At 37.1% G+C, this 11,598-nt stretch overlaps 1 pseudogene across 1 annotated transcript; it reads right to left on the bottom strand.

The window, feature by feature from the left end:
* Positions 1–309: 309 nt before the first annotated feature.
* LOC310722249 lies at positions 310–7,131 on the bottom strand (annotated as a pseudogene). Its single transcript, XR_014538298.1, has 4 exons — positions 7,122–7,131; positions 6,090–6,196; positions 5,724–5,748; positions 310–1,341 (listed from the first exon to the last, which is right to left on the bottom strand). The product of XR_014538298.1 is annotated as an uncharacterized misc_RNA (transcript).
* Between the last annotated feature and the right edge of the window lie 4,467 nt (positions 7,132–11,598).

The raw sequence follows: 11,598 nt of genomic DNA, 5'->3' as shown, positions 1-11,598 counted from the left end.
GTTGGGACACTGTAAAATGCAAATAAAAACAAACAAATATCCCATAAACCCATATTTTATTCACAATAGAACATAGAAAACATAACTAAGGAAACACTGTAAATTATTTGACTGAAAATTCACAGTAAATTACTGGCAACTAGTTGCATTACTTTCACAGGAAGGTACTGTATGTAACTTCACAGTAAATTACTGTCAAGTTGTTACTGTACTTTAACAGTATGTTAGTGTCATTTTTACAGTAAAGACTTGTGAAATGAAAGCTGCTTACTGTAACCTCACAGTAGTTAGGCCTTCGTATTACTGTGATATAGCAGCATTATTCCATATAATAATTGCATTTAGCTGTTAAGTTACAGTTAATGTAATGCAATTTAGCATTAGTCTGCTGTAGATTTACAGTGTACACTGTAATAGTACTGGTTGTTTAGCAATGAAATAAGTGCACTTTAGAATTACATAAAGTAAGTAATAGTTACCTCAGGAATAATGTAAAATGTGTATTTTGATATATGAAACTATTAATGTTATGGAGATTTTAAGTCATTAAGTGTGTACAAGATAGAAAAGGAATAAAGTACCTTTTAGTGAGAAGAGAAAAGGCCATTCCTCCATAACCACTGCAATGGCTGGTGCAGGCATACTATTAAGATAGCGTTGCTGGATGACGTAGGTCTTCTCCATCAGAGGTTCAGCTCTCTCTGCACCAAGTATGCCTTCCTCTGAGTAGATGTCATGGAGATAACTTTTCATGGCATGTAATGATGCCTCAGTTTCACCAGGAGGAAATTCTACAGGACTCCACCTTACACAGCCATACTGATCTACAGGGCCTCTTGTCATGCCTTCATCTGCTCCCTCACTTTGTGGCCTTCTCTCTCTGCATCGCCTCACAAGAGTATTGTTCCTGTTTTTGTATTCCACTCTAGTTTTAATTTGTTGCAAAAGAAAGTAACAACCATCTCCAAAAATGTCTCAATTTTTTGCAACATCTGCAAAACAATTTGCATGGCTCCTTACAATGCTTCGAACAATATTGTGACAGATTGCCCTGGATGGGTCAGCTGTCATGTTCCAGCATCTGATCAACCACTGCCTTCACCATATCTTTTCTATCGCTGGGGGATGGTCTTTTTTTATTTGCTAATGCTCTTCCAATTGCTGCTGGCATCCTATCCCAGTTAACCTGGAAGTCTGCATGCCATGGTTTGCCAAATTGTGAAGATGAAGACGAAATGGTGTCTTGAGTTCTGACAGGTATGGTGCAAGAAGTGTTCAAGGTGCTGGGTGCAAAAGTTGGAGAGGTAACAGGAAATAGTTCCAACTGAACTATTTCAAGTCCTAAAAATAAAAGACAAGATTATTCCATGAAGGGGGAAAGAACCTATCTTACCTGGAAAAAAATAATTATAATTTGCTGGTGAATGCCATATAAAGACAGGCAGACATATTTGGAAAGCATAAAACAGCTTCATCTTTAAAACAACTCTAGATTTCTCAAATAGTCTACCCTTATGAGTTTATGTTAAAGAAAATATTGTCATGTTAAATGTTTTTCTTTAAGTTATGTATCAGTAAATCTGCACAGCATTAATTTTTGTTCCACTTTTTTTGGGTTGAGCACGGCCCTATAAAACTTTATTTTAATCTCATAATTATATTTAATACAATACAACATAGGGTAATATTAGAGCTGGACGATTAATTGAAAAGTAATCGAAACCAAAATTTATAAATTCATTTTATCATGTCGATCTTTTTCGGTTTTTAATCCTGTTAATACTTTCCCTTTTAAAGACCCCCTATTGTCCGATTCATGTTTTTACATTTCCTTTGGTGTGCAAGTATGTGTTAGTACATGTTAACGATATGCAAAAGGTACAAACCCCAAAGTAAACGATGACGCGAGTTATCGTCTCCAACGTAAATCTCTTTTCTTGGACTACAACAAACACACGGATTGTAAGCAACAGTTTACTTCCTGGGATTGGTGATGTAGTAAAGACCGAGTTAATTCCTGTTAGTATTGCATTGTGAGCGAATCTTTCAAACATGGTAAGGAGCATCACATTTCCGGCTGACATCAGAGGTATTCAGGCCAATCACAATGTACTGATTAGCAGGGCCATTCAGGGACAAAATCAAAGCGTACCAATGTAGATTAACTGAGCATATGGTGACACAAACGATTGACGCGTCGTGCAAATGAGCAATCCGTTTTGACGTGGGTGCCCCACACGCACGAGCGTAAAGCCTAATTAATGGAAACACATTATTTGCTTTGCGTCTGTGCACACGCACTAGCGTACTGGGTACACTGGTGCAGAGCAGAGCGAGCCCTTCAGCCTATGTGCCGACGAAATTACGAAATTATAGCTTTTAAGTATAAAATAGCGTTTATGTAAAGAGATATATTAAAATAAAAAGTGCACAATTTGTCTTAAATGGAAGTAATACAGTATCCCCCCCGACCATATCATCGTCCATCGTGATCGTTTAACGTCGTCAACTGTCAATTTGTGGGACATCGCCCAACCCTAGCCCAATTTAAACCCTGTTATGCACTATTCGTCTAAAATGTTATTCTACTTGATTTCATGAATTCTATGTATTTTATTTGTAACTTCATTTTTATTCTATTTTATTACTATCCTATTCAGCTTCAGTCAACTCAACTTTTTATAGGATAATATCAAAATATAGATACCTTGAATATAGATACTGAATAGGTCGAATGTATTTCTCTATATCTTTCTCTTGTACCAAAGCAAGGTCTTCCTTGTTTCCACACCAAGTTCTTGCAACCCATTCAGGAGTGAAGTCAGAGTTTTATCAGAGAGACCCGGTAAGAATGACAACACCAATTCCTTCAGCATTACTTCATCCATTTTCTGAAAAGAGTTTGGGCAGACATGCAATCAATAACATTTCTCAATTTTGTATGGTTTTATACACTATGTTTTCATTTTATTACTACAACAGGCTCACACTGTCCATGTCGATTACAAATTAATTATGTTTACACACACTGTACTGGTAATAACATACTCTATATTTATATTGTTTTTTACATATTCATTTTCAAATGTTAAATCGGCTTACAGTTTTGATTCAACTGCAATCAAGAATCATGTAAAGGCAGAATATACATATATTGGGACTGGAGACTGCTGACATTACCTGAACTTGGAAATTTGTTTAGTACATACATTAAAAGGGGTTGGGGGTCTAATTGTATTTCATGTATTTTGACTTATTAACACAGTTATAGAATTGGATTCCTCATGGGCAAAGTGACCAAGTGACCAACAAACAAGGCAAGGTCACAATACCCTTAAACAAATCATGCCCCAGACATGGCGGGAGCCCTGGCTGGCAAACATGAAAATAATTGAGCTGGTTAAAAGGAGAGTCTGTCTTAATGCCACAAGCTGAAACAGTATCGCTGGTGGCTAAAACTTCCAAATGACTGTGATAGGATTGTGCAGTTCTTGGAGTCCCACACGTGTATGGTTCATTCATAAATGTATTTCTGTCAATCTCACAGTAGTGGCAGAAATGGCTGGTTCGACTAAAGTTTTCTACAAAACCTCCAATGCAGTGTGATCCCAGGTTGTCTCCTGAAATGGCAACTAAAGCTCCTTTTACAATGCCATCATCAGTCAAAATACCTTGCTCCTCTAGAAGCTTGAGATCACTGATCAATGGTTTAAAAGCTTTGTTCATGCCAAAATATTTAAAATCTTTCTCCCTACATAGTAGGACAAGTTGCATATGATCAATTGTGGATCTATTGTAAGGTAAAATGTCAGTCAGGGTCATGTAAACTGCTAAGATTTTTTTTTTTTTTTTCCTGAACCAAGTGGGTTTACAACCTCAAAGGCATCTTGATACAGGATCACACCAACAGAAGAAGGTTCTGTTTTTAACAATGGATTTCCCTTAAATCCCACTCCATCTCTTACATCCTGAATGAGATTTTCAGTAGCTGGTTGCAAACGTGTGGCAACATGTTGTTCTCTTACAGACTCGCTTTTGAACAACGTGGCCAACGTCTCATTGATAGAAATATACTGGGCAAAGCACTCCTTACCATTTTCATCACTGCCCAGAAGAAAGGGCACAGGCTCAACATAGTTGAAATTGGTTTTGAAAAAGCTCTTCCTTTTTTGGTCTGTGCTCAAAATGTCCCGGTTACACATCTTAAGAAGATCTGCCCTGCTAATTTTATCAATGATGTCGCTTATGGTGGACTCTTGGATTCCAAGTTCTTTTAGTTTCTGACTTAAAATCATATAGGAATGAGACAGGCCAATTTCAATGGCATTTTGAAAGTCCTCAATGATTGTCTGTATTGCACTGGATGGTAGCAACAACTTGCCTTGTAATTTAAGATACAGAAGGGCAAGGTTTTGTAAATAGAGAGTTTCATCCACAGCAAATTCCTTTTCTGGCTCAGTATCTTCCACAAGGAAAGTATCAGAACATGGCTGACTACACAGACTACTAGGCTCAGTAGGATCAGACACACATAACAAGGCGTGATCTAGATCTCTATGTTTCCTTGAAAAATGCGAGGCTAAAGAGGATGCAACGGTAAAGCTGCAATCACAACCTCTGACTGGGCATTTTATTTCTAAACCTTCCTGTATGTGTGACTTTAAATGTTTAATGAGGGAGCTTAAGGTGTCACATGTAAATGTACAAAACTGGGCCACACATTTTAAGCGAGTTTCAAACCGCTGACAACGTTGCACAGATGATCCACGCCCTGTATGCTCTCTATACATATGAGATTTCAAAGCATTTGATTTGCGACATATCCGAGAGCATTCAGCGCAATGGTACATAAAGTCGGGAGCATTACTATGCAGTTTTGAGTGTTGAATAAACTCAATAACTGTCTGAGACACATGTTCACACAAACTAAATTTACAATTGAACATTGTGTTCGATTCAGTTGAAAGAAAAAAAAAATAAAATACAGGGCTAACCAGATTTAAAACTGATCTTGTTACTTAGGATATAGATAGCAGATTGCCCTAATAACTCAAAGTTAATATATTTGGTTCACACACATGAAAGTTACTAAACACTACTGAACAACCTAAAAGTTAAAAAAACATCTGAAACACATTAGTTAAAGTATAAAACTAAGGGACAAGACAACTATGTTGTCAACCCTAAAATGAACGATGTGTGTAACTTAGAAAGCTCACCACCCCACTACTGCTCATAAATACAAACAAGATGATTAAAAGCCAATAATTATAAACATATAAATAACGTTCAGCTAAAAATCACAGTAGGCTAACGTTCTTGTGTACTCGCAAACACAAGAGTTTAGCTTAGTCTAACAGTGAGAACACTGCCGCGCAGGCGCACATTTGACAGTGGAATTTTTCTGATACAAGACAATCGAATTATTATTTTCTCTTTTTTTTTTTTTTTTAATGTTCAAACATTGACATGCGCACTTTATTTTTCATTTGACGAGACAGATAGCGGCTGCTCTGTACCTCTCTCACGAACAGCTAAAGGCACAAGTTTGAAATGATTTCACTTTTGCCCTAATCCACGACACTACAACCAGGTTTCACTGAAACCGGGCATATAACGTTCATTTTTCTAGCTGATAATACCAGCCATAATGTCTAATTTATATACATTCAGGCCACAGAATAACGTTACCTCACAACTGTAATCCCCAGTGGTTAGCTTACCGCTGTGAGATGCTGTGGGAAGAATCTACAGTAAAGAAAGAGAAAGAGAGAACGTTGTAAGCACCAAGAAAAGCTTAAGTTAACAGATAATGGTTTTTTTTTTTTTTTTTAAATAAGGCTTAAAATATGGTCTTACAGTACACTTAACACAGTACACTTAACACTACCAACGTCTGTTCATTTTTTTTCTTTTTTAAATTCCGCGGTCCAAACTACACGAGTGTGTTAATCACTAACAGCGCGACAACAAAACCTACAACTAACGAAATTTGGCTGATACTTCATGCACTATCACATATATATATATATATATATATATATAAAATCAGTCATTTAATTGACAAATTTGGACATTTTAAAACTTACCACTGAATCCGCAGAGATGAGAGAACTCAAAGATAGCGCCAGCGAGCGAGGAAAGTCACAGCCGCTGCCTGTGATTTCGCTGATGGCATTATTTTCACAATAAAAGCCTCAACACTGTACTACATTGTGAAATGTCACAGTTAATGCCTGTGAAATGCTAATAATGTAAGCTACTGTGAAATATTACTGTTACATCTTGTGAAATCCCGGAAATTGTTTTACAGTGAATATACCATTGTAAGGGAAAATAAGGGTAATTTTGATTTTGATGGCTGCAGCACGTCCCAAAAAGTTGGGACAAGGCAACAAAAGTCCGGAAAACTAAGTGCTATTAAAAAAATTACAACATTGGAGAAACATTTTGCAACTAATAAGGTTAATTGACCACAGCTCAGTAAAAGCTTGGGTATAAATAGCATATCTTAAAGAGGTAGAATCTCTCAGAAGTAAATATGGGCATAGTTTTACCAATCTGTGATGGACTGTATCCCAAAATTGTGGAACATTTAATTTCATTTCATCTTCTCCCGCTTATCCGTAATTCGGGTCACAGCAGCCTTTGACTGCTGCCCAATCCTCTCAGCACCGGTCCCTCCTGCAGGTGGTGAGCCCACGGGAAGGCGGCCCTACATCGCTCCGACGTCATGGTCCTTGATTTATTTTTCTCGTAAGGGTCCCCTGGAGCATAGAGGGTTAAGGGCCTTGCTCAAGGGCCCAAGAGTGGCAGCTTGGCAATACCGGGGCTTGAACCGAAAATTGTGAAACAATTGAATATATCACAGGGCTCCAGACTGCAACTGAAATAGTCGCATTTAAATATTTTTTTAAATATTTTTTTTGCTTAGATTGCCACCTGCGACTATATAAATTTGTACGTTATGACCAAATAATCTGCATGTTATGACTTTTTATGTTTGGTTCTGTGATGAACAACCTATCACATAATTTGTTGACGTAATAAACGGAGACGAATACATCACCTACACTTGAGTTAAAGCGCCAAAATAACCCGACAGTTAAAGCAAAACTCACCTTTCCGCATCAGAAAAAACATGTCAAACTATTTTATTATTTTATTATTTTATTCTATTAACTAACTTTTTCTCCATCTTTGTCCAACTCAACAACTGTCTAATGATGACCCGCCTGTTAGTAAAAAAGCAGGCTGCAGTTGTGCCTTAGAGGGAGAACAACAGACACATCGAGAACCATCTTTCTATGTCAGTGAGTGAAAACATAAATAAAAGTGTCAAAAAATGGATTCAAGAGTTTTCATGGCTGAGGTATGATCACGAGACGCAGAAAATACTTTGTGACTTCTGCTCTAAAGCGGACTGAGAAATTGCAGGGAAAACTTATTTCATTACCTGAACAAATAATAAATAAATAAAAAGAGTGCAGTAAGAAAATGCTTGTGATCACATAATCATGAATAGCATGCCACAGAAAATATCGTTTTAAACACTGCTTTAAAACACTGCTTTAAATGCCTCAGGCATGATCTTCAGACCCTGAGGCATTTAAAGCAGTCAGGATTCTGTATCAAAAATCACTGCATGCGCTCAGTAACAACTCCACTGCATCTCTGATGGTATAGGCGTGCATTATTGCCTGCGGAATGGGCGTCTTGCACATTAGAAAAGGCTCCATCAATGCTGAACGGTTTATACATTTTAACAGCAACAAATGTTTCCATCCAGAAACGTCTATTTCACGAAAGGCCTTGCATATTTGAGCAAGATAATGCTAACTGCATACCGCATCTATTAGAAAAGCATGACTTCGTAGTAGACGAGTCCAGGTGCTGAACTGGCCTGTCGGCAGTTTAGACCTTTTACCATTTGAAAACATTTGGTGCTGAAGAAATAGAAAACCTACCGTTGAATAAGGCCACCACTGTTCTGTCTAATGAAATGATTGCCACCCTGTCACTCATTGTTAACTTAAAATCTCTCTCTCTCTCTCTCTCTCTCTCTCTCTCTCTCTCTCTCTCTCTCTCTCTCTATATATATATATATATATATATATATATATATATATATATATATATATACATACATACAAAACAAAGAAAAATGTAACATAACGATTTCTATTTTAAGCGGTGCTGGTGCATCGTAGCTGAATAGCCATATATATATATATATATATATATATATATATATATATATATATATATATATATATATATATATATATATATATATATATATATATATATATATATATATATATATATATATATACTCAGCCACACATATTTTTATATAAATACGTTAATCTATGTTGAAAGCTCCTTTGTTTGTGCTTAGTTGTGTTATTCAGCCACAATGCACCAGCAACGCTTAAAATAGAAATCGAAGTTTTAAAATAGAAGTTTTTTTCCTTTTGTTTTAAAGATTAAAGGCACAATCAGTTTCCCAAATAGTCCGCAGTAACGTGGTAAACTCTAAAATGTGGGTTTTTAATAATGTTAATGTTCTGACCCTTTTAAATTTAAGATATAGAATAGTAAATACCTGTTTGTATTGAATAAACAAATGTTTTTGCGTGGTAGTCTTATTTATTAATTTTTTCCAAAAAATGTCCAAGAACAGCTTCACATTTAAATGATTTAAAAAAAGAGCTGTGAATACTTGCAAATTGCACTGTATAAAAAAGCTTCTTGACTTGATCTTCTTATTCTTTCTGCTTCTCCCATTGGGGGTTGCCACAGTGGATCATCCATCTCCATACTCCCCTGTCCTCTTCATCTGACTCTTGCAAACCAACTACCTGCATGTATTCCCTCACCACATCTATAAACCTCCTCCTTGGAACCTTTCCTCCTTCCTGGCAGCTCCATCCTCAGCATTCTTCTACCGATATATCAAAACCATCTCAATTGTGCCTCCCTCATCTTGTCTCCAAAACATCCAAACATGTGCTGTCCCTCTTATACACTCTTTTCTAATCCTGTCCATCCTCGTTACTCCCAACTCCCAAACCATACAACATAGCAGGTTGATGATTGGGCAACTACTGCAGAAGTGATAAGAAAAACAGCTTGGAAGGTACTTGGTGTGACGTCTGGAAAGATAAAGAAAGACAAAGAGACGTGGTGGTGGAATGAGGAAGTGCAGGAAAGCTTAAGGGGAAAAAGGTTGGCAAAACAGAATTGTGATAGACAGAGAGATTAGAAAAGTAGGCAAGAGTACAACAAGATGCAGAGGCAGGTAAAAAGGGATGTGCCGAAAGCAAAGGAAAAGGCATATGAGGGGCTGTGTAAGAAGTTGAAGACTAAGGAAGGAGAAAAGGATATGTACCGATTGATGAGGCAGAGAGAACAAGAATGTGCAGTGGAAATGTGTTCACTAGTGACGAGAGTGTGTATAAGGAGCATTTTGAGCAGCTGATGACTGAGAAAAATTAAAGTGAGAAAAGGGTGGATGATGTGGAGATGGTGAAGCAGGAAGTGAATAGGATTAGTAAGGAGGAAGTGAGAGCAGCTATTAAGAGGATGAAGAGTGGAAAGTCAGTTGGCCCAGATGACATACCATTAGAAGCATGGAGATGGAGAGATGGAAGTGGAGTTTTTAACTAGATTGTTAATTTTAGTTTAAAAAGAGTTTAAGTACCTGTGGTTAACTGAGTGGGTGGAGAAGGGTGGCAGGAGTGTTTTGTGATAGAAGAGTATCTGCAAGAGTGTAAGGAAAGGTTTATATGACTGTGGTGAGACCTGCTATGTTGTATGGTTTATAAACAATGGCACTGACAAAAAGACAGGAGGCAAAGCTGGAGGTGGCAACGTCAAATATGCTAAGATTTTCATTAGGAGTAAGGAAGATGGGCAGGTTTAGAAACAAGTCTATTCGAGGGACATCACATGTATGACATTTTTAGAGACAAAGTGAGGGAGGCATGATTAAGATGGTTTGGTCATGTGCAAAGAAGGGACATGGGGTATATAGGCAGAAGAATGCTGATGACCTGTCAGGCAGGAGGACAAGAGAAAGGCCAAATAAGAGGTTTATAGATGTGGTGAGGGAGAACATGAAAGTGGCTATTTTTATCTAATATGCATTCCACCATCTCTGCACTTGTACTCTACACAAAGAAAATAAAGAATAATGTTAATAAATGTAATCTAATTGATATTTTTGAATGAATCAGTATATACACTGTTTAACAAACTCAAATGGTGACCTAAGTAACAACTACATGGCATTGACAAGCAAAAGCTAGACTTTGGGCATCGTCCTAAATGGCATATTAGTGCACTAAAACAGGTATAGTCTCTTGTAGTTCGTCGTCACACCCACTGGAATCTCGCATTCAGATACACATTACGCGACACATCCAGAGTTGCCAGGTCCACGTTTTCAGTGCATAATCTACCCACTTCAATATTACAGCCACACTTAGTTTTTTTGGTGGGTCGGCAGTGGTGGGGAACTCTCAAAATTTACAAATCACAGAAAAGGAGCTTTCAATTTACATGCATTCAGTACTCAAAATTCTGAAGTAAGGTGCATTTGAGCTTCAAGTACGGAAAACATGTATGCCCTCGTGAAAATATGTTTTGATTGCAACAAGCTAGCCAGCTATGTTCTTTGTAAATTTAACCAACTAATGTCTCTGTTCACTCAAGCTACAAAGCGGGTACAGAAATATTTGTTTTGTAATAATCTAAAGCAATAATCTAAACAGCTGACTTTGATGAGTGATTATATTCATTAGTCAGTGACAAGCTAGTATATCTGCATGTTGATTGATTTAAGACAGGGGTGCACACACTTTTTTAGCATGCAAGCTACTTATAAAATGACCAAGTCAAAAAGATCTACCTACTATAAAAATGTATAAATAAATATCCATTTTTTTAATGTCATGCGATCTACCCACACTACCTTTGTGATTGACGGGTAGATTGCGATCTACGTATTGGGCACCCCTAATTTAAGCAAATGCTATAAATAAATGAATGCTAAAATAAATATTTTAATTCTTAAATTCTGTAAAAGCTGCTTTGGGACAATGTCCATTTTGAAAAACGCTATAAAAATAAACTTGACTATGTTTTGGAGTGTTTAGAGGCTCTGGCATGGAGAAGCTGATGCTGGATCTGTGATGATCACAAATGCTGAGCTCATAAAACTAGGAGCTACTAACCATAAAGACTGTATAAGACTGCAGAAAAAACATCACTTATAATCTTATACTCCAGTACTCATGTTAGTTCTCACTCTCCAGTGTTCTGTATTATTGAAAGATTTATGATCACACTCTTGATGTCACCCAAATGGGGATGGGTTTCCCTTTTGAGTCTGGTTCCTCTCAAGGTTTCTTCCTCATAACATCTAGGGGAGTTTTTCCTTGCCACAGTTGCCACGGCTGCTCATCAGGAATAAAAGTACACCATTCACCTTAACTGTTGATTTCTGTAAAGCTGCTTTAAGACAATGTCTGTTGTCAAAAAAACGCTATACAAATAAACTTGACTTGACTTGTTTTAAAAACTTGTTTATTG

The sequence above is a fragment of the Silurus aristotelis genome (genome assembly GCF_946808225.1).
Source record: "Silurus aristotelis genome assembly, chromosome: 28".
NCBI classification, from domain to species: domain Eukaryota; kingdom Metazoa; phylum Chordata; class Actinopteri; order Siluriformes; family Siluridae; genus Silurus; species Silurus aristotelis.
The sequence above is the reverse complement of the archived record's forward strand: the minus strand, read 5'-3'. Positions and strand labels throughout refer to the sequence as shown.